This window comes from Oryctolagus cuniculus, chromosome X (assembly GCF_964237555.1).
Source record: "Oryctolagus cuniculus chromosome X, mOryCun1.1, whole genome shotgun sequence".
Taxonomy (NCBI): Eukaryota; Metazoa; Chordata; class Mammalia; order Lagomorpha; family Leporidae; genus Oryctolagus; species Oryctolagus cuniculus.
The window spans coordinates 46,254,708-46,279,990 of record NC_091453.1 but is presented as its reverse complement, the minus strand read 5'-3'; the positions used below and the strand labels follow the sequence as shown (position 1 = coordinate 46,279,990).

Sequence of the window (25,283 nt, the reverse complement as noted above, 5' to 3'; positions counted from 1 at the left end):
CCTAACCTCAATGAGCATGCGATCTACAAGAGACAGACATGTGAACACATTTAACAAAATAGAATAAAACAGTGCTATTAGAAGTGTAAGGAACACGTTGAAAGAAAAGAGTAATTAATTCTGTCTCGAGAGAAATCCTGAACCACTCTTCTACAGAGGTGACAGGAACATGTGTCTCATATGGAGTAAGTTTTCAGGCAGAGAAAGAAGTAGGAAAAGGGCATTCCAGGCAGAAAAAAATAGTATTAGTAAAGGCTCAAAGATGCACAAAATCGTGGCATATTGAGGATACAGTTCATTGTGGCTATAACATATTCTTGGGGGTACATATGAGCCAAAAAATGTGATCAAACTATAGGGGCCTAAAAATGATGCCTTTTGAAGTTTACATTCTATTTGATATATTGGAAATCAGAACATTTGAAATAATCAAATGACCTGACCTGGAATCAAATCTGTCTATCAAGTCTAACTCTGTTTATAGAGGTGAAAGACTAGAGATAGGGATACAAATTTAAAAACTATTGTGATTATGTCAGAAATGTTGGTATAGAAACAGCAACAACAGTCATTTAAATCTTCAGAAAGTGTCCCAAAGGCATACAGCAAACAGAAAAACATTTATTCAAGAAAATCTAGTAAGTCTTGATAACAGTAAAGTCAGCATTTGAGCCTTAGAACTTTCACACCCATCCATCTCCCCAGCATTTCATCAAGACAAAATGCTGTACTCTGGATGGACGGGGCAAACAAGACAGAGATCTCTCTCCTCAGCTACCAGGCAAGGTTCACAGCATCTTTCCAGGGAGAGGATTTCATTAGCATTGCTCACCTCCTCCATTACTATGTTGTAGAGACTAAATACCAGGCAACAGTTGCTCTCCTCATTTAGCCAGCTCCAACTCATAGGGTGGAAGCTTATCTTTGGTGACAGACTGAGATTCATGGATTCATAATAATCCTAGTTTAAGCTATTTTTTAGGACAGAAGTTCCATAATGACACACAAGCTATGGAGACCAGAGACTATTCCTCCCCTTACCCCAGGGAAACTTTCAAAAAGCAAGAGAACTGAGCAACCATCCCTGCCTCTGGCTACAGAGCACTTCCTCAGAGATTTTGCAGGATATTCGAATAGAGATTTGTGAAGTTCTCCCCTAAAGGAATCAGTTTTATTTGGAAAGGAGTCCCACACATTTTTTCAAAAAGAAACTTTTAGAGTTGGTATTATGACATAGTAGGTTAAATCCCCCCACCTGCAATGCTGGCATCCGATTTCAGAAAGCAGGTTTGAGTCCCTGTTGCTCTACTTCCAATTGCAGCTCTCTGCTAATGCACCTGGGAAAGCAGGGGAAGATGGTCCAAGTACTTTGGCCTGTGTCACCCATGTGGGAGAACCGAATGGAGTTCCAAGCTTCTGGCTTCGCCCTGGCCTAGCCTTGGCCATTGTGGCCATTTGGGGAGTAAACCAGAGGATGAAAGATCTCTTTTTCTGTCTCTATCATTCCTCCTCTCAGATAAAAAACTAAAATAGATATTTAAAAAGGAAGTTTTTTATGGTAAGCAGGTAATTAAAGGCTGTTAGCTTTATGAAGCACAACAAGCTAAACTATGGGTTAAAGCTGCTGCAATATATTAACATATTGGAAGTAGAGCCACATTGCAGCCTACCATTAACCTAAGCTTCTTCAAGGTCCAAGAGCATGCACTCTATGCTAAATGAATCCCCTGGTCACCACTACTCTGGAGATCACAATTCAAACTATATATTCCCTGCAATGATGGGCATGGCCTCCCAGAGTTGACTTAAGCTGGAAATGGGCCTGAGGTAGAATATTCTATGCTAAATGGTCCCCAAAGTCACCACTACCCAACCCTTCAGGTTGTACAATCTCTGCTGAACAATGCTTTTTAGTGTTTTTTTTTTTTACATTTTTGTTCATACTATTTCTTGATTCCTCTACTTAGTGTAAGATTAGTCTTATAAGTATAAAGTTAACTGAAAATAGATCTTTGTAAAACATAAGAATGGGAATGGGAGAGGGAGGAGGAAGAAGGGTGGGAGTATGGGTGTTCCTAAATTTGTATATATATTTGTATATATGAAATACATGAAATTTTACTACTTAACTAACTAAATAAGTAAAAAGAGGGATGTTTATAACAGGAAGTGAATAATCTTATGATGCATCTCAAGGACTTAGGAAAACAAGTGGAAATCAAATTTCAGATTAGTAGTATGTAAGTAATAATAAGGACTAGGGCAGAAATAAATGAAGTGGAAACTATGAAAAATGCAAAGATCAACAAAATGAAATGCCAGTTTTGAGAAGATAAAGTAAATGAAAACTTAGCCAGACTAACAAAAAAAAGTAGAAAAAAATCAAGTAAATAAAATTAGAAATGAAAAAGGAGATGTTACAACTGATACCACAAAAAATATCAAGGGTCATAAGAAACTAATATGAAAAACTATATGTTAACAAATTGAAAAACCTCAAAGAAATGGATGAATTCCTGGATACATATAACCTCTCAGGATTAAGTCAAGATGATGCAGAAAATCTAAACAGACCCATGATCAGTAATTAAATCTATCAAAGAAAAGTCCAAGGCCTGGTGGCTTTACAACTGATTCTACAAATCATTTTAATCGAAATTAACCTTAGTGGCTTTCAACTATTCTAAAATATTGAAAAGAATGTAACTCTCCTCAACTATTTTTTACAAGGCCAACAGTACACTGACATAAAAACTAAGACACAACACAAAAAAGAAAATTGTAGATCAATATCCTTCATAAATATAGATGCAAAAATTCTCAACAAAATGGTAACAAATAGAATCCAATACTGCATCAAAAATCATATTCCATGAGCAAGAGAAATTTATTCCAGAGATGAAAGGGCGATTCAGCATTCACAAATCAATAAACAGCACAAATCACATCCACAAACTGAAAAACAAAAGCAATATGATCATCTCAATAGAGATGGATAAAGCATTTGATAAGATTCAACACCCCTTCATGATAAAAACCCTCAAGAAGTCAGGTATAGAAGGAAAATTCCTCAAGTTTATAAAGGCTATCTATGACAAGCCAACAGTCAATATCATACTGATTGAGGAAAAGCTGAAAGCATTACCCCTCAGTTCTAGAATAAGGCAGTTATCCACTCTTTCACCACTCTTATTCACTGTAGTAATGAAAATTCTAGCAAAAGTAATCAGGGAATAGAAGAAGTGAAAGCCTTTGAGAGTAGAAAAGAGGAAGTAAAAACATTCATGTTTTAGGATTATATGATAATGTACATGGAAAAATCTAAGCACTCCAGCAAAAATCTGTTAGAACTGATAAACAAAATTCAGTAAAATTACAGGATACAAAACTAACACACAAAAACAGTAGTATGTTTATACACCAATAATGATCTTGCTGAAAAAGAGATCAAGAAATTAACAAAGGTTACAGAAGTTTAAATAGTTAGAATTAAATTTAATCAAAAAAGTGAAAGATTTCTACAATGAACTTTATAAAACACTGATGAAAGAAACCCTCAAGGATCCTTGAAAGCTGGCTTTGTGACATAGTAGGTAAAGGTACTGCCTGCGATGCCAGTATCCTATATGGGTGCTAATTCATTTCCCAGCTGCTCCACTTCTGATCCAGCTCCCTGCTAATGGTCTGGGGAAAACAGTGGAAGATGATCCAAGTGTTTGGATCCCTGCCACCCCCAGGGAAGACGCAAAAGAAGCTCCTGGTTCCTGGTTCATCCTCACCCAGTCCTGGCTGTTTTGATCTCTTTGGTAGTGAACTAGAGGTTGGAAGACCTCTCTCTCTGTGTCTCTACCTCTCTCTATATATAACTCTGGCATTCAAATAAATAAAAAATTCATTAATTCTTTTTAAAGAAATCATCAAGGATGCAAAACAATGAAAGATATGCCTTCCTCAGGCTTTGGAAGAATTAACATCATTAAATGTACATACTACCTAAAGCGGTCTACAGTTTCAAGTCAACTTTATCAAAATATCAATGACAGTCTTTATAAAATTATAGAAAACAATCCTAAAATTTATTTGAAAGCCACAAAAGATCCAGAATAGCCAAAGCAATACACACACACACACACACACACACACATCTGAAGGCATAACAATGCCTGATTTCAAAGCATACTTCAAAGTTACTGTAATTTAAACAGCACAATACTGGCTATTGTATCAATGGAACAAAATAAAGAGCTCAGAAATTAATCAGCATACATAAACAACACTGATTTTTGAAAGAGGTGCCAAGAAGTTAGATTGGAGAAAGCATAGTCTTTTCAACAAATGGTGCTGGCAAAACTGCACATAGATATGTAGAAGGATGAAATTAGATATATTCCACTCCCCATGTAAAAGATCAATTCAAAATGGATCAAAGTTCTAAATGTAAGACCTGAAACTGTGAAAAAGCTAGAAAAAAATGTCAGGGAAACACTTTAAGATGTCACTGAAGGCAATGATTTCTTATAGAAGACCCCAAAAGTGCAGACAATACAGAACTAGACAAATGGGATTATATCAAATTCATAAGTTTCTGTACAGCACAGGAAACAATTGATAGACTGAGCAGACATCTGACAGTATGGAAAAAATATTTGCAAGCTGCTTACCTGAAAAAGGATTAATGTTCATAATATATCAGGAAATGAAAAAATTCAATAACAAAAAAGGAAAAAAAATCCAGTTATGAAATAGAAAGGGACCTGAATAGACAGTTGTCAAAAGAAATAATACAAATCTCCATCAAATATATGAAAAACTGACCAATATCATCAGCCATCATGAAACTCCAAATTAAAATCACAGTATCACATAATCCTTCTTAAAATGGCTGTTATCAAGAAAACAGAAAGTAACAAATGCTGACAAACATTTGGAGAAAATGGAACTCTCATTCATGGTTGGTTGCAATGTAAGTTAATCTAGTGACTATGGAAAACAGTATGGATATTCCTTGAAAAACTAGAAACAAAACTGTCTTGTGATCCAACAATCCTACTACTGAGTATATAGCTATAAGACATGAAACCATTATGCTGAAGAGATATCTGCCCCATCATATTTATCACAGCACTGTTAAAATAGTCAAAATTTGGAATCAACCCACATGTTGATTGGATAAAGAAAATGAGATCTATATAGACAACAGAATGTTATTCTCCCATAGGAAAAAAATCCTGTCATTTACAAGAAAGTGGATGGAATTATAGGACATTATGTTGACTAAAAATAAGTCTTATATAGAAAAAGGAGATCACATGATTTTCTTCAAAAACTCAAAGTGAACACACAACATTGATTACTAGAGGTTGGGATTTCGTTGAAGGGATACAAAGAAACTGATTAAAAATAGGGGAAGTTTGGTGTAGTTTATTAATTATAACAAATATCTATGCCATGTTAATAATAGAGGAAACAGAGTAAAGAGTATATGGAAATACTTTGCATTACTACTTCATAATCTTGTTAAGAAAAAACAAAATATTGGACAAACTAAAAAAATGAAGACATAAAAGGGAAAATTTTTAAGAATTTCTTGAAACAAGTGAAAATAGAAACAAAACATGCCAAAATGATAGTAAAAACAGCATCAAAGAGGAAATTTATAGCAATAAGTGTCCACATTAAAAAGAATTTCAAGAAAATCTAAAAATATATTTTAAGAACCTAACAAAGCACATATAAAGCAAATAGAAAATTAGTAGACAGAAAAAAATTGCAAATGTCAGAACAGAAGTAACTGAAATAGAAACTAAAACACACAGAGAAATACACACAATACAAAATATCAATGAAATGAAGAATTAGATTTCTGAAAACACAAAACTGACAAATCCTTATCCCAAGTAATCAAAAAAAAAAGAGACGACTCAAATAAATAAAATCACACGTGAAAAATGAAGCATTACAAATGACACCACAGAAATATAAGGAATCTTTAGGAACTATTATGAAAAATCACATCTCAACAAGTTGCAAAACCCAGAATAAATGGGAAAATGTCTTGCATGTATATGACACACCAAAATAGAACTATGAAGACAAAGAAAACCAGAAAAAAATATGATACTGAGATTGAAACAGTGATAAATGTCCTCTGAGTAGCAATTAAAAAAAAAAAAGCCCAAGAATAAATGTCATCATCAGCGCTGAGTTCTACCAACTTTTAAGAAAAAACTAATGTCAATTCTTCTGTATCCCAAAAATCAAAAGGGTGGGAAATCCTTCTCAACTCGTTATAATAAGCCAGCATCATCATGATAACAAAACCAGATAAGGACAGAAAGAACTGCAGACAAATTTTTCTGATAAACATAAACGCAAAAATCCTCAACAAGAAACAAGCAAATCAAGTTCAATTGTACATTAAAAATCATTCAATGTGGTCAAGTGGGAGTTATCCAAGAAATGCAAGTGTAACTCAATATTCACTATCAATAAATATAATACATCATGTCCAAGGAATGAAGAATAAAAAACATATTATCTCAGTATTTTTCAGAAAAAGTTTTCTGTAAAATGCAATGACTGCTCAAGACAGAGCCTAAACAAATCAGGTATACAACAATCATACCTCAATATAATAAAGCTATATATGGAAAACCCAGTCAAAAGTACATACAATAGGGAAATATTGAGAGAGTTTCTTCTGAGATTTGGAACAAAACAAGGTTATCTATTATAACCACTCTTACTCAATTAAATTAAGTACTGGATCTTTTTTTTTTTTTTAGCCAGAGTAGTTCTACAAGAGAAAGAAATAAAAAGGCATAATAGCTGCAAATAGGAAGGGAGAAATTTAACTTATGCCTATTTGTAGATAATAATATTCTGTATGTAGAAATACCTGAAGATTCCACTTTGGCACTATTAGAACTGATAAATGAATCCAGTAAAGTTGTGGGGCATAAAATCAACATATACAAATCAGTAGCACTTTTATACACCAAAAATGGAAGTTTGCTGAGAAATAATGAAAGAAATGCCTTTCACATTAACTACAAAAAAAAAAACCCAGTAGGAATAAGTTCAATCAAGGAAGTGAAAGACCCCTACACTGAAAACTATAAAACAATTATGAAAGAAATTAAAGTCACTGAAATGTCAAAAGACATCTTCATGTCCAAAGATTGGGTGAATTAATAATATTAAAATATCCATATTATTCAAAACTATTTATAGATTCAATGCAATCTCATCAAAATATGAGTGCTATTCTCCAAAAGAAAAAAATTTATTAAATTAATTTAGATACACAAAGCACCCCCTAATAGCCAAGGCAATCCTGAACAGAATGTTAAGATCTGGAGGCATCACAATACATGATTTCAAAACACACTACAAAGTTGCAGCAATCCAAACAGTTTGGTACTACCATAAAAATCAGCACATAGATCAATATAACAAAATAGGTATCTCAGAAATAAATTCAACTTGTTAACAGAGACACCAGAAAACTCAATGAAGAAAGGACAAGAAGCCTCTTCTTATGGAATGGTGCCAGGAAAACTGTATACTCATAGGCATAAGATTGAGAATAGAACCCCCTCATCTCTCACCTTATATAAAAAGTTAACTAAAAATGAATAAAGGATATAAGTGAAAAACTTGAAACTATGAAACTGGTAGAAGAAAAGGTAGAGGAAGCACTTAAAAACATTGGAACAGGCCCATGAGAGTTTCACAGGCATAGAAAGCCTAGACATTCTGGCAAAAAAAAAAAAGCCTAAATGAAATATCTCTCTGAGTGAGATCCCAGTGGAAAGAACAGGTCATCAAAGAAGGAGGTACCTTTCTCTGAAGGGAGGAGAGAACGTCCACTCTGACTACGACCTTGTCTAAATAAGATCAGAGTTGGTGAACTCAAGAAGCTTCCATAGCCTTGGCAGCTCATGACAAGAGCCTCAGGTGATTACTGACGTCATAAATAAGAGTGTCAATTGTTAAATCAACAACGGGAGTCATTGTGCACCTACTCCCCATGTAGGATCTCTGTCCTTAATGTGTTGTACTATGAGAATTAACTGTAAAACTACGACTCAAACAGAACTCTATACTTTGTGTGTCTGTGTGGGTGAAGTCTGTTGAAGTCTGAGAAGAAAATGGTAGGGAGGGAGGGAGGAAAGAAAGGAATATCATTATGTTCTTAGAATTGTGTCTACAAATCACATTGAATCTGTTAAAAACTAAGTAAAATAAAAAGAAAAGAAAATTGAGAAGTGCAAATCAAAAATTTTTTTTTTTAATTAATGAAGTTCTACCATTTGCAAAAAAATGGATGGAACTAGAGGACATTATGCTAAGTGAAATAAGTGTAACACAGAATCGCCAATACTTCATTTTCTCTTTCATATGCTTAAGGTATAAAAGTTATCTGAATGTACAATATTGATTACTAGATATTCAGAAGGCTCATGGAGGAATGTTAGAGGGATGTTGGATAGTGGTATCAAAACACAAACAGAATTAATTAATTCTACTGTTCTATAGCACAGTGTGATAACTTTATTTCACAAAAAGTATAACATTATTCATGAAAAAATAGAAGAGCAGAGCTATATATCTCTAAGCATAAAGAAACACTAATTATATAGAAGTGCCTACTATTGTTTTTTTTTTTTTTTTTTTTTTTTTTTTTTTTTTTTTGACAGGCAGAGTGGACAGTGAGAGAGAGAGACAGAGAGAAAGGTCTTCCTTTTGCCGTTGGTTCACCCTCCAATGGCCGCCGCTGCAGCCGGCGCACCGCGCTGATCCTGGCAGGAGCCAGGAGCCAGGTGCTTTTCCTGGTCTCCCATGGGGTGCAGGGCCCAAGCACCTGGGCCATCCTCCACTGCACTCCCTGGCCATAGCAGAGAGCTGGCCTGGAAGAGGGGCGACCGGGACAGAATCCGGCGCCCCAACCGGGACTAGAACCCGGTGTGCCGGCGCCGCAAGGTGGAGGATTAGCCTATTGAGCCACGGCGCCGGCCCAGAAGTGCCTACTATTGTGAACATCTTGAGAAATCACACTGTATACTATAAACAGCTATTGAGTGTTAACCAAAAATTGTAAAAAAAATTTAGAATGTATAAAAGTAAAATATTTAAAAATATATAATAACCTGCAAACTTGCAAAATATAAGAGAAATAATGGATATCAGAGAGCATTCGAATGACACAAAGTGCTGAAAGAAAATAAAGCATTCAACCAAGAATAGTATACTCAGCAAAATTATCTTTCAATAATATGAGCAAACTAAAGACCTTTTGAGATAAATAAAAACTGAGGTATTTTGTTGACAGCAAATCACTGTTAAGGAAATAATAAGTGAAGTTTTTCAAATTAAAAATAACTGACATAATACTACTTACTTAGTACAGGGTTAATCTTATGTGTATAAAGTTAATTAAAATACATCTTAGTAAAAAATAAGAATTGGAATAGGAGAGGGAGGAGGAAGAGGGGTGGGAGAGTGGGTAAGGTGGGAAGAGTCACTATGTTCCTAAATGTGTATATATGAAATGCATGAAGTTTGTATACCTTAAGTAAAAGGTTTCTGGGTAAAAAAAAAAAAAAAAAAGTAAATGATATCAGGCAGCGATTTTTTTTTTAACTTTTATTTACTGAATATAAATTTCCAAAGTACGATTTATGGATTACAATGGCTTCCCCCCCATACCGTCCCTCCCACCCGCAACCCTCCCCTTTCCCACTCCCTCTCCCTTCATTTTCGATTCTCTTAATATACAGAAGATCAGCTTAGTATACATTAAGTAAGGATTTCAACAGTTTGCTCCCACACAGAAACATAAAGTGAAAAATAATAGATGATTTTTTTAAATGATGATGAAATCAGATCAGACCTATTGTCATGTTTAATCCCAGTGAGAGTCAAGTTGGGAGTTGATAATTTCTTTTCTTTTTTTTTTTTAACAGAGGATCAATTTAGTATACATTAAGTAAAGATTTCAACAGTTTGCACCCCCATAGAAACACAAAGTGAAATATATTGTTTGAGTACTCGTTATAGCATTAAATCTCAATGCATAGCACATTAAGGACAGAGATCCTACATGAGGAGTAAGTGCACAGTGACTCCTGTTGTTGACTTTACCAATTGACACTCCTGTCTATGGCATCAGTAATCTCCCTATGCACCAGTCATGAGTTTCCAAGGCTATGGAAGCCCTCTGAGTTCTCCGATTCTTATCTTGTTTAGACAAGGTCATAGTCAAAGTGGAGGTTCTCTCCTCCCTTCAGAGAAAGGTACCTCCTTCTTTGAAGACCTGTTCTTTCCACTGAGATCTCACTCACAGAGATCTTTTGCCAGAGTGTCTTGGTTTTCCATGCCTGAAATACTCTCATGGGCTTTTCAGCCAGATCCGAATGCCTTTAGGGCTGATTCTGAGGCCAGAGTGCTATTTAGGACATCTGCCATTCTATGAGTCTGCTGAGTATCTCACTTCCCATGTTGGATCACTCTCCCCTTTATTTATTCTATCAGTTAGTGTTAGCAGGTACTAGACTTGTTTATGTGCTCCCTTTGACTCTTAGTCCTTTCATTATGATCAATTGTGAACTGAAATTGATCACTTGGAATAGTGAGATGGCATTGGTACATGCCACCTTGATGGGATTAAATTGGAGTCCCCTGGTATGTTTCTAACTCTACCATTTGGGGCAAGTCAGCTTGAGCATGTCCCAAATTATATATCTCTTCCCTCTCTTATTCCTACTCTTATGTTTAACAGGGATCACATTTCAGTTAAATTTCAACACTTAAGAATAACTGTGTATTAATTACAGAATTAAACCAGTCATATTAAGTAGAACAGACAAAAAAACTACTAAGAGGGATAATGTATTAAGTTGTTCATTAACAGTCAGGGCTATGCTGATCAAGTCACCGTTTCCCATAGTGTCCATTCCACCTCAACAGGTTTCCTTTTTGGTGTTCAGTCAGTTGTCACCGATCAGGGAGAACATATGGTATTTGTCCCTTTGGGACTGGCTTATTTCACTCAGCATGATGTGCTCTAGATTCCTCCATTTTGTTACAAATAACTGGATTTCGTTGTTTCTTACTGTGGTATAGTATTCTAAAGAGTACATATCCCATAATTTCTTTATCCAGTCTACCGTTGATGGGCATTTAGGTTGGTTCCAGGTCTTAGCTATTGTGAATTGAGCTGCAATAAACATTAGGGTGCAGACCGCTTTTTTGTTTGCCAATTTAAATTCCTTTGGGTAAATTCCAAGGAGTGGGATGGCTGGGTCAAACGGTAGGGTTATCTTCAGGTTTCTGAGGGATCTCCAGACTGACTTCCATAGTGGCTTGACCAGTTTGCATTCCCACCAACAGTGGGTTAGTGTCCCTTTTTCCCCACATCCTCGCCAGCATCTGTTGTTGGTAGATTTCTGAATGTGAGCCATTCTAATCAGGGTGAGGTGGAACCTCATTGTGTTTTTGATTTGCATTTCCCTGATTGCTAATGACCTTGAACATTTTTTCATGTGCCTGTTGGCCATTTGGATTTCCTCTTTTGAAAAATGTCTATTGAGGTCCTTGGCCCATCTCTTAATTGGGTTGTTGGTTTTGTTTTTGTGGAGTTTCTTGATCTCTTTGTAGATTCTGGTTATTAACCCTTTATCTGTTGCATAGTTTGCAAATATTTTTTCCCATTCTGTCGGTTGTCTCTTCACTCTCCTGACTGTTTCTTTTGCAGTACAGAAACTTCTCAGTTTGATGCAATCCCAATAGTTAATTTTGGCTTTGACTGCCTGTGCCTCCCGGTCAGGCAGCGATTTGTAACCACATGAAATATCAAATAACATCAGGACAAATATTATGTGATTCTAATATTATTAAATACAAGGATAGTCAAATTCATAGAGACAAAAAGTAGATTAAATGTTACCAGTGGTTGGGAGAAGGAAGAGTGTGGAAATAAAGTTTAATAGGTATGGAGACTTGAAAATTTGGTGATTATGATTGCATAACTTAGGGAATGTAATTAACACCTGTAAAGTTTACATTCAAATTGATTTAAGTGTCATATTTAATAAAGTTTGCTAAATTAAAACTTAAAAGGAGAAAATTCTGAAATCAACAACCTAACTTTACATTGTAAAAACTAGAAAAGGGATCCCAATCAAAATGCTAATAACATTCTTTGCAGATCTAGAAAAAATGATGCTAAAATTTATAACGAAACACAGGAGACCCTGAATAGATGAAGGGATCTTATACAAAAAAAAAAAAAAAAAAAAAAACCTTCCTAAGCCTGTCTCGAATTTAAAAACCTGTCTTTAAGTTTCAAATAGTTTCAAATCCCTGGCAGTAAGTGACCCAGTCCCAGGGCGCTTTTGCCTACAAATCATTGAGGTGGTATAATAGGATTGGCTAAAACCCTTTTGCATCACATCACCCCACCCCTTGCCCGCATCCACTCTGTACTGCAGCTATATAAACACCTCCCTTTTTTATTTTTTTATTTTTTTTATCTTTTATTTAATGAATATAAATTTCCAAAGTAAGACTCATGGATTACAATGGCTTCCCCCCCCATACCGTCCCTCCCACCCACAACCCTCCCCTTTCCCACTCCCTCTCCCCTTCCATTCACATCAAGATTCATTTCGATTATCTTATAAACACCTCCCTTTTACAATAAAGTGAGATCCTGCTTCAACTGGACTCCCCACCATGTCTGATTGTCCCCCTGGAGTTCCAGGAGGCTGAATGGCGGGTGGCATGCTTCCCCTCCTCAGCCAAGGCAAGTGGCAGGCAGCCTGCCTAATTCTCTGGCAGTGATGAGGAAGAGTCACCATAGCACCACAAGATTTGTCTTACAAAAATGCTGAAGAGCATCTTTCAATTTGAAAGAAAATATGTTAATGTGTAAGATGACAATAACATAAGGTAGAAAACTCACTGATAAAATACGTATCTAAAAAAATTGGGGAGGTTTCAAGATGGTGGAATAGGGAGGGAGTTCACTGTTCTGATCTAAGGGAGGATAGCTTTAAAAAATGAAGAGAGTAGAGTCTCAGGAAAGAGATAGAAAACAGCAGAGGGAACTCAGCAAATTAAGGGGACACAATAGATCTATGTGGAGGGGGTGGACGCCCACAGCTCAGGACTGCAGAAGCCAAGAGCATCCGCTGCAGCATAGCAGAGTGAGGTGAGACCAGACTGCATCAACCCAAGCCACTGGTGATAAAGCTGCAGGAAGAGCCTAGAGGGAACCCGGCTTGGAGCCCCATGGGGGAGGATGTACCTACAAAATTAGAGGAAAAAACAAAGGAGAGACACATTTCTCTCTCCCTGATCACCTTACAGAGGCATCCTGTAACAAGCAGGTAGAGCAGGCACCATTTTGGACATAAGTTAACAGCCTCTCCAGCTTGTGTCTGTGCCCAGCAATCAGCTGAGTAGAAACTCCTGACTTTGGTAGGGAGAACTAACAAGGAGTTGAGTGCTCATGAATGTGGAAGGCTTGTGTGCCAGAACTGTAAAAAAAAAAAAAAAAAGACTGAGGCTGTGTGGGAGGACTCATAGTCTGGCTGAGACTTTGGGCAGTCTCTGTGAAAGACTCCACATGCTCAGGGCTTCCTGGTTACCTGCCGAGGGACACTGTTGGGGAATTTCGGCTCACAGGAAGACTGCACAGATCCTTTGAGTGGTCCTTGGGACAGAGCAGATGAATATTACACCCACTGGGGCTAGCGCACAGGCACTGGTCTCCTTTGAGGAGAGGAGCTCAGCTGAGCAGAATAAATCTCCCTTCTGATAAAAAAGAGGAGATTTACTGTGCCAAACCTGGGTGTGTCACTTTAGTCATGCCCTTCATCCTGGAGAATTGAATGGAGCACCCCCTGGCCACACCTACCACACACCTTTAGATATTCACTGAAAGCTGACACTCCATATATCTACAGAGACATAGTACAGAGATAAAAGCCACCACCACAAAAAAAAAAAAAAGAAGAAGAAACCAATGAGTATCTCCACAAATGCTGAATAAAAAATGGACCAATCCAAGAAAAAGGAATAAGGAAGACAAAATGATGCCCCCCCCCCAAAGAAAAAAAACACAACATTTCAATTCTAGATTGTGAAGATGATGAGACTGAAGAAATGCCAGAAATGGAATTGAAAACATTGATCATAAGAATACACAGAATCAATAAGAAGGAAATGCATAAGCTACTGAATTCTGTACATGAATGAAAGGAAATTTCTCCCATGAAATTGAGATCTTAAAGGGAAATCAAATTGAAATGAAGAATTCAATAGAACAAATTAAAAATGCAGTAGAAAGCCTCAAGAACATAATCGGTGAGACAGAAAAAAGAATATCTGACTTAGAAGATAAAGCACAGGAAATTATAGTCAAATCAAGAACAAGAAAAGGAAATTAGAAATCTAAAAAATATTGCTGGCGATCTACAGTATACTATCAAATGACCCAATATTCTGGTTCTAGGAGTTCCTGAAGGTGTGGAATGAGAGAAAAGATTAGAAGGCCTTCTTAGTGAAATAGTAACAGAAAATTTCCCCAATTTGAAGAAAGAAAGGGGCATCAAAGTACAGGAAGCATGCAGAACTCTTAATAGACACGACCAGAAAAGATGTTCACCAAGACACACTGTAATCAAACTCACCACAGTAAAACATGAAGAAAAAATTGTAAAATGTGCATGAGAGAAATGCCAGATTACTTTCAAAGGATCTTCAATTAGACTCACAGTGGATTTCTCATCAGAAACCCTACTGGTTAGGAGAGAACAGCAAGATGTATTCCAAATCTTAACAGAAAAAAACTGTCGACACAGAATACTATTCCCTGGAAAGCTCTCATTTATGAATGAGAGTAAAATGAAGATCTTCCATAACAAACAGAAATTGAAAGAATTTGTCACCACGCATCCTGCCCTACAGAAGATACTTAAGGGTGTGTTACACACAGAAACATAAAGACATGGTCATCATTACAAAAGAAGGTAAAGGAAGGAAATCTCCCAGTAAAAATTCAATGGAAATCAAAATTAAAAAATAGGAATATTTATGGAAAATGGCAGGGCAAAGTCGTTACTTACCAATAGTCACCTTGAATATAAGTGGCCTGAACTCTCCAGTTAAAAGACACAGACTGGGTGAATGGAATAAAAAACAAAACCTATCTATTTGCTGCCTACAAGAAACACATCTCACCAACAAAGATGCATGCAGACTGAACATGAAAGGATGGAAAAAGATATTCCATGCCAACAGAAACCAAAAAGAGCTGGCATAGCCATCTTAATATCAGATAAAAGTCTTTAACACCAGAACTGGTAAAAGAGACAAAGAAGGGTACTATGTAATGATTAAGGGATCAATTCAACAGGAAGATGTAACTATTATAAATGTATGTGCACCTAATTACAGGGCACCTGAATATTTAAAAGAAATGTTAAGGGATCTAAATGCAACATAGACTCCAATACAATGGTAATGGGGGACTTCAATAACAAATTTTCAGAAATGGACAGATCAACCAGACAGAAAATCAGCAAGGAAACAGCAGAATTAATCCACACTATAGACCAAATGGACCTTTTAGATAGCTACAGAAATTTAATTAATTCATTTAAAAGAGTTAGGAATTGAATATTCACTATAAAAACAAGGAAAGAATTAAACAGAAAATGGAGAGCTAAGATACACTAGCAAGTAACTTCACTTGCCTTCTCTTCCTCCTCACATTTTGAATTTCTGATGGTCCATTTTTACCTCTTTCTATATCTTTTAACATTTCAATTTATTCATTATGATTTTTAGTTTTCACACAAAAGATATGAATAGTTACACATCATATTTTCAATATTGCTGCATTCTGATTTTATTTGGATACTTACTTTTTAAAATTAATTTATTTTTTAAGGAATACAAATTTCATATGTACAACCTTAAGGATATAGTTATTCTTCCCACCATACCCGCCCTCCCACCCACATTCCCACCCTTTCTTCTCCTCTCTCTCCCCTTCCCAGTACCATTTCCATTATGATTCATTTTCAATTAACTTTGTACACAGAAGACCAACTTTATACTAAGTAAAGATTTCTACAATTTGCACACACATAAACACAGACAAACAAAAAAACTGAGAGGGAATATCACAGTTAACTCTCATAATACAACTCATTGAAGACAGAGATCCTCCATGGGGAGTTAGTGCACAGTGATTCCTGTTGTTTATTTAACAATTAACACTCTTATGTATGATGGCAGTGTCCACCCGAGGCTCTTGACATGAGCTGCCTAGGCTGTGGAAACCTTATGAATCCATGAGCAAAACAAAACCTGTCTATTTGCTGCCTACAAGAAACACATCTCACCAACAAAGATGTGTGTAGACTGAGCGTGAAAGGATGGAAAAAGATATTCCATGGCAACAGAAACCAAAAAGAACTGGCATAGCCATCTGCGTATCAGATAAAATAGTCTTTAACACAAGAACTGTTAAAAGAGACAAAGAAGGGCACAAGTAAAGTGGAAGTTCTCTCCACCCTTCAGAGACAAGTACATCCTTCTTTGATGGCCACTTCTTTCCCTTGGGATTTCACTCACAGAGATCCTTCATGTAGAATATTTTTTGCCACAGTATCTTGGCTTTCCATGCCTGAAATGCTCTCATGGGCTTTTCAGCAGACCAGGAATTCTTAAGGTCTGATTCTGAGGTCAGAGTATTACTTAAAGCAACTGTTATTCCATGAGTCTGCTGTGTGGACTGCTTCCCTTGTTGGAACATTATCTCCTTTTTAATTCTATGTACTATAATTACCCAACACTGATGCTATTTATATGGTCATTTTAACATTTAATCATATCTATATGCTCAATTTAACACTTAATATGAGCACTTTAACACTTAAGATGACATTTATATCACCCAGCTTAATGAAATTTGGGATCCAATGACAAGTTTTTAAACTGTACTTTTACAAGTTAGTCCTTAGGAATATATGCAGAACTATACAGTTTTACAATTACAGGCTTTCTCCTCTCTCTCTTATTCCTACTCTTATTTCTTACTGAAATCCTTCCTCAATAGTCTTTTTACACATTAGATTAACTCTATGTTAAGTAAAGAGTTGAACAAATAGTAAGAAGAAAAAATGAAAAAAAAAAGCACAAAGAACAAAATTGCTCCTTTACAGTCCAGGCAAAGGCAGCTCAAGTCATCCCTTCTTGAAGTGCCAATTTCACTTCTGCAGATTTAGTTTTATGTACTCTATTCTTTCTCACAGATCAGAGAGAACACATGATATTTGTCCCTTTGGGACTGGCTTATTTCACTAAGTATGATGTTTTCCAGATTCATCCATTTTGTTGCAGATGACTGGATTTCATTTATTTACTGCTGTGTAGTATTCCATAGTGTACATAGTGTACATATCCCATAATTTCTTTATCCAGTCTTCAGATACTAGGTATTTAGTTGGTTCCATGTCTTAGTTATTGTGATTTGAGCTGCAATAAACATGGGGGTGCAGATAATTCCTTTATTTGCTGATTTCGTTTTCCTTGGGTAAATTCCCAGGAATGGGTTGGCTGGGTAATATTGTAGGTCTATATTTATATTTCTGAGGTATGTTCATACTGTCCTCCAAAGTGGTTTTACCGGTCTACAATCCCACCAACAGTGGATTAGTGTAACTTTTTCTGCACATCCTCACCAGCACTTGTTGTTTGTTGATTTCTGTATGAAAGCTACTCAAACTGGGGTGAAGTGAAACCTCATTGTTGTTTTGATTTGCATTTCCCTGATGGCTAGTGAAACTGAACATATTTTCATGTGTCTGTTGGTCATTTTGATTTCCTCTTGAAAAATGTCTGCTTAAGTCCTTTGCCCATCTCTCAATTGAGTTGTTTGTTTTGTTGTCGGGGAGTTTCTTGATCGCTTTGAATATTCTTGTTATTAACCCTTTATCAATTGCGTAGTTTGCAAATAATTTCTACCATTCTGTCAGTTGCCTCTTCACTCTCCTGTTTCTTTGGCAGTACAGAAACTTCTCAATTTAATGTAATCCCATTTGTTAATTTTGTCTTTGACTGCCTGTGCCTCTGGGGTCTTTTCCAAAAACTCTTTGCCTATGCCACTGTCTTGCAGGGTTTTCCCAATGTTCTCTAATAATTTCATGGTGTCAGATCATAGATTTAGACCTTCAATCCATTTTGAGTGGATTTTTGTGTAAGGTGTAAAATAGGGGGTTTGCTTCATACTTCTGCATGTGGAAATCCAGGTTTCCCAGCACCATTTGTTGAAGAGACTGTCCTTGCTCCAGGGATTTGTTTTAGCTCCTTGGTCAAATATTAGTTGGTTGTAGATGCTATGAATGATTTTTGGCGATTCTGTTCCATTTCATTTTTCTATCCATCTGTTTTTATAACAGTACCAGGCTGTTTTGATTATAACTGCCTTGTAATATATTTTGAAATCTGGTATTGTGATGCCTCCAGCTTTGATTTTATTGTTTAAGATTGCTTTAGCTATTCAAGGTATCCTGTGTTTCCATATGAACTTCACCAAGCATCATTTTTTCCAGATCTGAGAAGAACGTCTTTGGTATTTTGATTGGTATTGCATTGAATCTGTAAATTGCTTTAGGGAGAATGGACATTTTGATGATATTATCCTTCCAATCTATAACATGGAAGATTTTTCCATTTTTTAGTATCTTCTTCTATTTCTTCCTGTAATTTTTATAATTATCATAGAGATCTTTGACATCCTTGGTTAAATTTATTCCAAGATATTCAATTTTTTAACTTTTATTTAATGAATATAAATTTCCAAAGTACAGAATATGGATTACAATGGCTTCCCCCCATAACGTCCCTCCCACCCGCAACCCTCCTCTTATCCACTTCCTCTCCCCTTCCATTCACATCAAGATTCATTTTCAATTCTCTTTATATACAGAAGATCAGTTTAGCATACATTAAGTAAAGATTTCAACAGTTTGCTCCCACACAGAAACATAAAGTGAAAAATACTGTTTGAGTACTTGTTATAGCATTAAATCTCAATGTACAGCACACTAAGGACAAAGATCCTACATGAGGAGTAAGTGCACAGTGACTCCTGTTGTTGACTTAACAAATTGACACTCTAGTTTATGGCATCAGTAATCAACCTAGGCTCTTGTCATGAGCTGCCAAGGCTATGGAAGCCCCCTGAGTTCACCGACTCTGATCATATTTAGAGAAGGCCATGGTCAAAGTGGAAGTTCTCTCCTCCCTTCAGAGAAAGGTACCTCCTTCTTTGATGACCCATTCTTTCCATTGGGATCTCACTCGTGAAGATTTTTCATTTAGGTTTTTTTTTTTTACCCCCCCAGAGTGTCTTGGCTTTCCATGCCTGAAATAGTCTCATGGGCTTTTCAGCCGGATCCGCATGCCTTAAGGGCTGATTCTGAGGCCAGAGTGCTGTTTAGGACATCTGCCATTCTATGGGTCTGCTGTGTATCTCACTTCCCATGTTGGCTTACTCTCTCCCTTTTTGATTCTATCAGCTAGTATTTGCAGACACTATTCTTGTTTATGTGATCCCTTTGGTTCTTAGTCCTATCATTATGATCAATTGTGAACAGAAATTGATCACCTGGACTAGTGAGATGGCATTGGTACACGCCACCTTGATGGGATTGAATTCAAATCCCCTGGTATGTTTCTAACTCTACCGTTTGAGGTAAGTCAGCTTGAGCATGTCCCGAATTGCACATCTCTTCCCTCTCTTATTCCCACTCTTATATTTAACAGTGATCACTTTTCAGTTAAGTTTCAGCACTTAAGAAGAATTGTGTATTGATTACAGTATTCAACCAAAAGTATTAAGTAGAACAAACAAAAAAAATACTAAGAGGGATAACATATTAAGCTGCTCTTCAACAGTCAGGGTGAGGGCTGATCAAGTCACCATTTCTCATACTGTTCATTTCACTTTAACAGGTTTCCTTTTTGGCGCTCAGTTAGTTGTCACCTATCAAGGAGAACAAGTGGTATTTGTCCCTTTGGGATTGGCTTATTTCACTCAGCATAATGTTTTCCAAATTCCTAACAGGGAATACTTTTCAGTTAAAATTTAAACACCTAAGAATAATTGTGTGTTAATTACAGAGTTCAACCAATGGTACTAGAACAAAAAAATACTAAAATGGATAAAGTATTACATTTTTTTGTAGCAATTTGAATGGGATTTATCTTAGAAGTTCTTTCTCAGCCATGGCATTTTCTGTGTATACAAAAGCTGTTGATTTTTGTTTCTTGATTTTATATCCTGCTACTTTACCAAATTTTTCTGAGTTCCAATAGTCTCTTGGTGGAGTCTTTTGGATTCCCTATATATAGAATCATGTCACCTGAAAATAGTCATTGTTTGACTTCTTCCTTCCCAATTTGTATCCCTTTGATTTCTTTTTCTTGCCTAATTGCTCTGGCTAATACTTCCAGGACTATACTCAATAGCAGTGGTGAGAGTGGGCATCCTTGTCTGGTTCCAGATCTCAATGGGAATGCTTCCAATTTTCCCCTATTCAATGGGATGCTGACCGTGGGTTTGTCATAAATGCCTTGATTGTTTTGATGAATGTTCCTTCTACACACAATTTGCTTAGAGTTTTCATCACGAAAGGGTGTTGTATTTTATCAAACACTTTCTCTGCATCTATTAATTTAACGTTTCCAAATGCTCAGATTAAAATTTTGAAATAGCTGTTTTTAGGAAACTCAGCAAAATTCAATAGAATGTGGTTAAATGATTCAGTGTAAGATGGAAGTAAAGAAAACTATGAAGAAATCCTTCAACTAAAACATACATTTAGTTAAATTAAAACATGATAGAAAGCACCAATAGCAAATCGAAGAAACAGAATGAAGAGTCAATGGGCTTGAATACAAGCTACTTGAAATGCACAGTTGGAGAAGAAAAAAGAATCAAGATGAATGAAGAAACATTATGGGAAATACGGGATAGCATGAAGAGGAAAAAAATCAAGTTATTGGGACTCTAAAGAGACTTGAGAATGTCAAAGAAGTAGAAAAGATATTCAAAGAGATAATGAGAGAAAATGACCCAAACCTAGAGGAAGGTCAAGGGTTATCAGTCAGAATAAACACAATCAAATCTACCCAAAGAAATATCTTCAAGGTTAAACATAAAGAAAGAATTCTGGAAGTTTCAAGAGAAAAGAAGCAAATAATACATTATTAGGTGCTAATTTGTCTGACCACATACTTCTCAACAGAAACCTTACAGGCCAGAAGGGATTGAGAGGAGAATATTGGCAGCCAAGACCACTATATCCAGCAAAGCTTTCCTTCAGATATGAGGGGGAGATAAATACAGTCCCAGAGAAAGGAAAGCTGCAAAAATTTATCACCACCAGAGCTGTGTTACAACAAATGCACAAGGGAATCCTTCATACTGAAAAAAAGAGATGCTAATAACTAAAGCAAAATATCAGGATGCAGAAAACTCAATGGTAAATATAACTATACAAATTCATAATGCTATAATATTTGCAAACATGGCATCTAAACTGTTTATATCTTTACTGTGAAGATTTTTTAAAAATGTGAAAATGTAATCACTACATAAAATGTTAGAAGATAGGCAATATTAGAAGACTTTAAATGTAACATCAAAATGCAAACTGTGGGGATGAATGGAGCACAAATGTAGCATTCTTTATTACTACTTTTATCTCTTTGTCACTTTCCCTATATTTATGATCAACTTTAAACTGTTATCACTACATAACAGCTTGTTATAGCCAAAAGAAGCTTTGTGTAAACCCCACAGTAACCGCAATGCAAGAACCCACAACAGGCTTACAGAAAATAGTAAACAAGGAATCAAAATATGCCTCTAGAGAAAATCATCTAATGAAAATCAAGATTATAAGACAGGATGAAAAATAGGAAAGAACCATAATAAGAATACAAAACTATTGCCATAATGGCAGTAGTAAGACTTTACTTGTTATTAATAGCACTAAATACCAATGAACTGAATTGTCCAGTTAAATGAAATAGAGTACCTAAATGGACTAAAAAAAGTACTATATGTTGTTTGCAAGCAAATAACTTCACTTCTAATGACACCTATATACTGAAAGTGAAAATATAGAACAAGATATTCCATGCAGATTGAACAAAAAAAGAAAGCAAGAGTAGTGATACTTCTATCAGATTAAGCATATATGAATCAAAATCAGTAAAAAGTGACCGGGAATGTCATAATATAATGATAAAAATTCATTCTATCAAGAAGAAAGAAAAAATAAAACACACACACACACACACGCCCAATACTAGAGCATTCAAACACATAAAGAAAGTATTAATAGAACTGAAGAGAGGTACAGAATTCAATACAAAAATAGTAGGTAACTTTAATACTCCATTTTCAGAAATGGAAAGATCAACAAAGAAACAGCAGAGCTAAATTGTACTGTAGATCAATTGGACTTAACCAACATCTTTAGAACTTTATACCCAACTGCTGAACTATTTACATTCTTCTCAAAAGCACATGGAACATTTTCCAGGATAGATCATATTGTAGGTCACAAAAAAGTCTCAACAGATTCAAAAGTATAAAAATAATATTGAATATATTTTCTGATAATACAATAAAACTTGAAATCAATAACAGGAAAACTTTGGAAATACAAATGCATGAAATTAAACAAATTACTCCTGAACAATCAAGGCATTATGGAAGAAATCAAGTAGAAAAGTTTATTCGAATTAATAAAAATCAAAACACACCAAAATCTGTGACAGACAAAAAAGCAGTGCTAAGAAAGGAGTATTTATCATTCATTTCTTTTATTTAAAAAAGAAGGAAGACTTCAAACAGACAGCTTACTGCTGTACTTCCAAGAACCATAAAAACAAGAATAATCAAATACAAAATTGATAGAAAAAAAGAAATAGCAAAGTTCAGAGTACAAACAGACGACATGGAGACAAAAAAATTCGACAAAATGAAGAGACAATTGTTTGAACACGTAAACAAAATTAATAAACCCTTAGCTAGACTACCCAATTAAAAACAGTATTCAAATACATAGGATCAGAGATGAAAATAGAGTTATCAACACCAACATAACAGAAATATAAAGAATTTTTATGATTACTATAGACAATTAAATAATAAAACTTGATGATCTGGAAGAAATTGAGCAAGATTGAATCAGGGGGAAGAAAATGTCTAAAAAGACCAATAATGAATAGTGAGAATGAATCAGTAATTAAAAATCTCTCATCAAAGAAAATTCCATGACTGTCGCTCCCCGTCTTCGTGGAGGAACGACACAGGATTCTGCGTTGTTCTTTCGTCTGCTCGGCCCTCCCCGGGTTTGCTGCTGGTTCTTCCCGGGTTGGCTGCCGTCCCTCCACCTCCGTGGAAGGGCGGCTCCCCCTGGCCACCTTCCCCACTTCCGCAGGGGAGTGGCACACCGCCGGCCGGCTCTCTCGGGGGCTGCACAGGTGTTCCTTCAGATGTTCCTCCTAGATGTTCCTGGTGCATGTTGTCTCTCTCCTCCTTTATAGTCCTCTTCCGCCAATCCCAACTCTGCTACCCACACGCCGAGTACGCTGCTCTCCTGCAATCAGGAGCAGGTCCTGCTGTTTATTGGTTGAACTGGAGGCAGCTGTGTAGAAGCTGTTTTCTCCTCTTCCAGCGCCATATTGTGGGAGGGCAGATGCATAGAATAAGTCTTAATTCCAGTAACTTAGTCTAGTCCGAGTTGCTCCCCACACATGACCAGTTGGCTTCACTGATGAATTTTACCAACTTTTAAAGAAGAATGAACACTAGTCCATATTATATTATTTCAAAAAAATAACAGTACTTTTTTTACATTCATTCTATGAGGTCAGCATGACCTTGATATCAAAACCAGGTAAAAACAAAACAACAACAAAAACTGAGTCAATATCCTTGATGAATATAGATACAAAAATCCTCAACAAAATTCCATCAAATTAAATTCAATAGTACATTAAAAAAAATCATTCACCATGATCAAGTGGCATTCATCCCAGTGATTTGAAGATTAGCCAATATATGCTAATCAAAAAAAGCGATACACCAAATCAACAAATGAAAGACAAAAATTATAATCCTCTCAATAGATGCAGAAAAAGCATTTGATAAAATTCAACATTCCTTTATGATAAAAACTCTTAACAAATTAAGTATAGGGGAATATAATTCAAAATAATAAAGACCTTATAAAAAATCCAGCAGCTCATATCTTATTGAATGGGTAAAAGTTAAAGGCTTTCTCCCTAAGATTTCAAAAAAGACAAGAATACCCACTTTCACCATTTTTATTGAAGTTAATACTGGAAATTTTATCTAGAGCAATTAAGCCAAAGAAAGAAAGAACATCCAGATTGGAAAGGAGGAAGTCAAATTGTCACTATTTGCAGATGTCATGATTGTATATATGAAAAAAAATCCAAAGACTTCACCAAAAAGCTGTTACAACTAATAAAAAGATGAACTTGGGGCCAGCATTGTGGCATAGTGAGTTAAGCCACCACCTGCAGCATCAGCATCCAATATGAGCACTGGTTTAAGACCCAGCAGCTCCACTTCTGATCCAGCCTGGGGAAGCAGAGGAGTCTGACCCAAGTGCTTGTGCCCCTGCACCCACATGGGTGACCTGGAGGAATTTCCTTGTTCCTGGCATTGACCTAGCCCTGCCCCAGTCATTGCAGTCATTTGGTAAGTGAATCAGTGATGGAAGATTCTCTCTCTCTTTCATTTCCCCCTCTTTCTCTGTAATTCTGCCTTTCAAATAAATAATATACATCTTCTTTTAAAAAGTTCAACAAAGTTACAGGATAAAAAATGAACATACAAAAATCAGTAGAACTGTTATAATCCAATAGTGGTGCATATGAGAAAGCCACACTATGCTTGGGAATTTACCCAAAGGAAATGAAATTAGCATATGAAAGAATTGTCTGTATCCCCCATATTTATTGCAGCTCAATTCACAGTAGCTAAGATGTGGAATCTAAGATGTTCATAAACTAATGATTGCATAAAGAAAATGTGGTATCTATACACAATGGAATACTACTCAGCCATAAAAAGAATGAACTCCTGTCTTGCAACAAAATGAATACAACTGGAAACCATGATGTTTAGTGAAATAAACCAGCCCCCAAAAGAAAAA

General features: G+C 36.0%; 1 pseudogene; it reads left to right on the top strand.

Moving 5' to 3' along the window:
- The first annotated feature begins 2,898 nt into the window (after nucleotides 1–2,898).
- Nucleotides 2,899–25,283, top strand: part of LOC100339270 (SWI/SNF-related matrix-associated actin-dependent regulator of chromatin subfamily E member 1-like) — a 119,753-nt pseudogene continuing 97,368 nt past the window's right edge.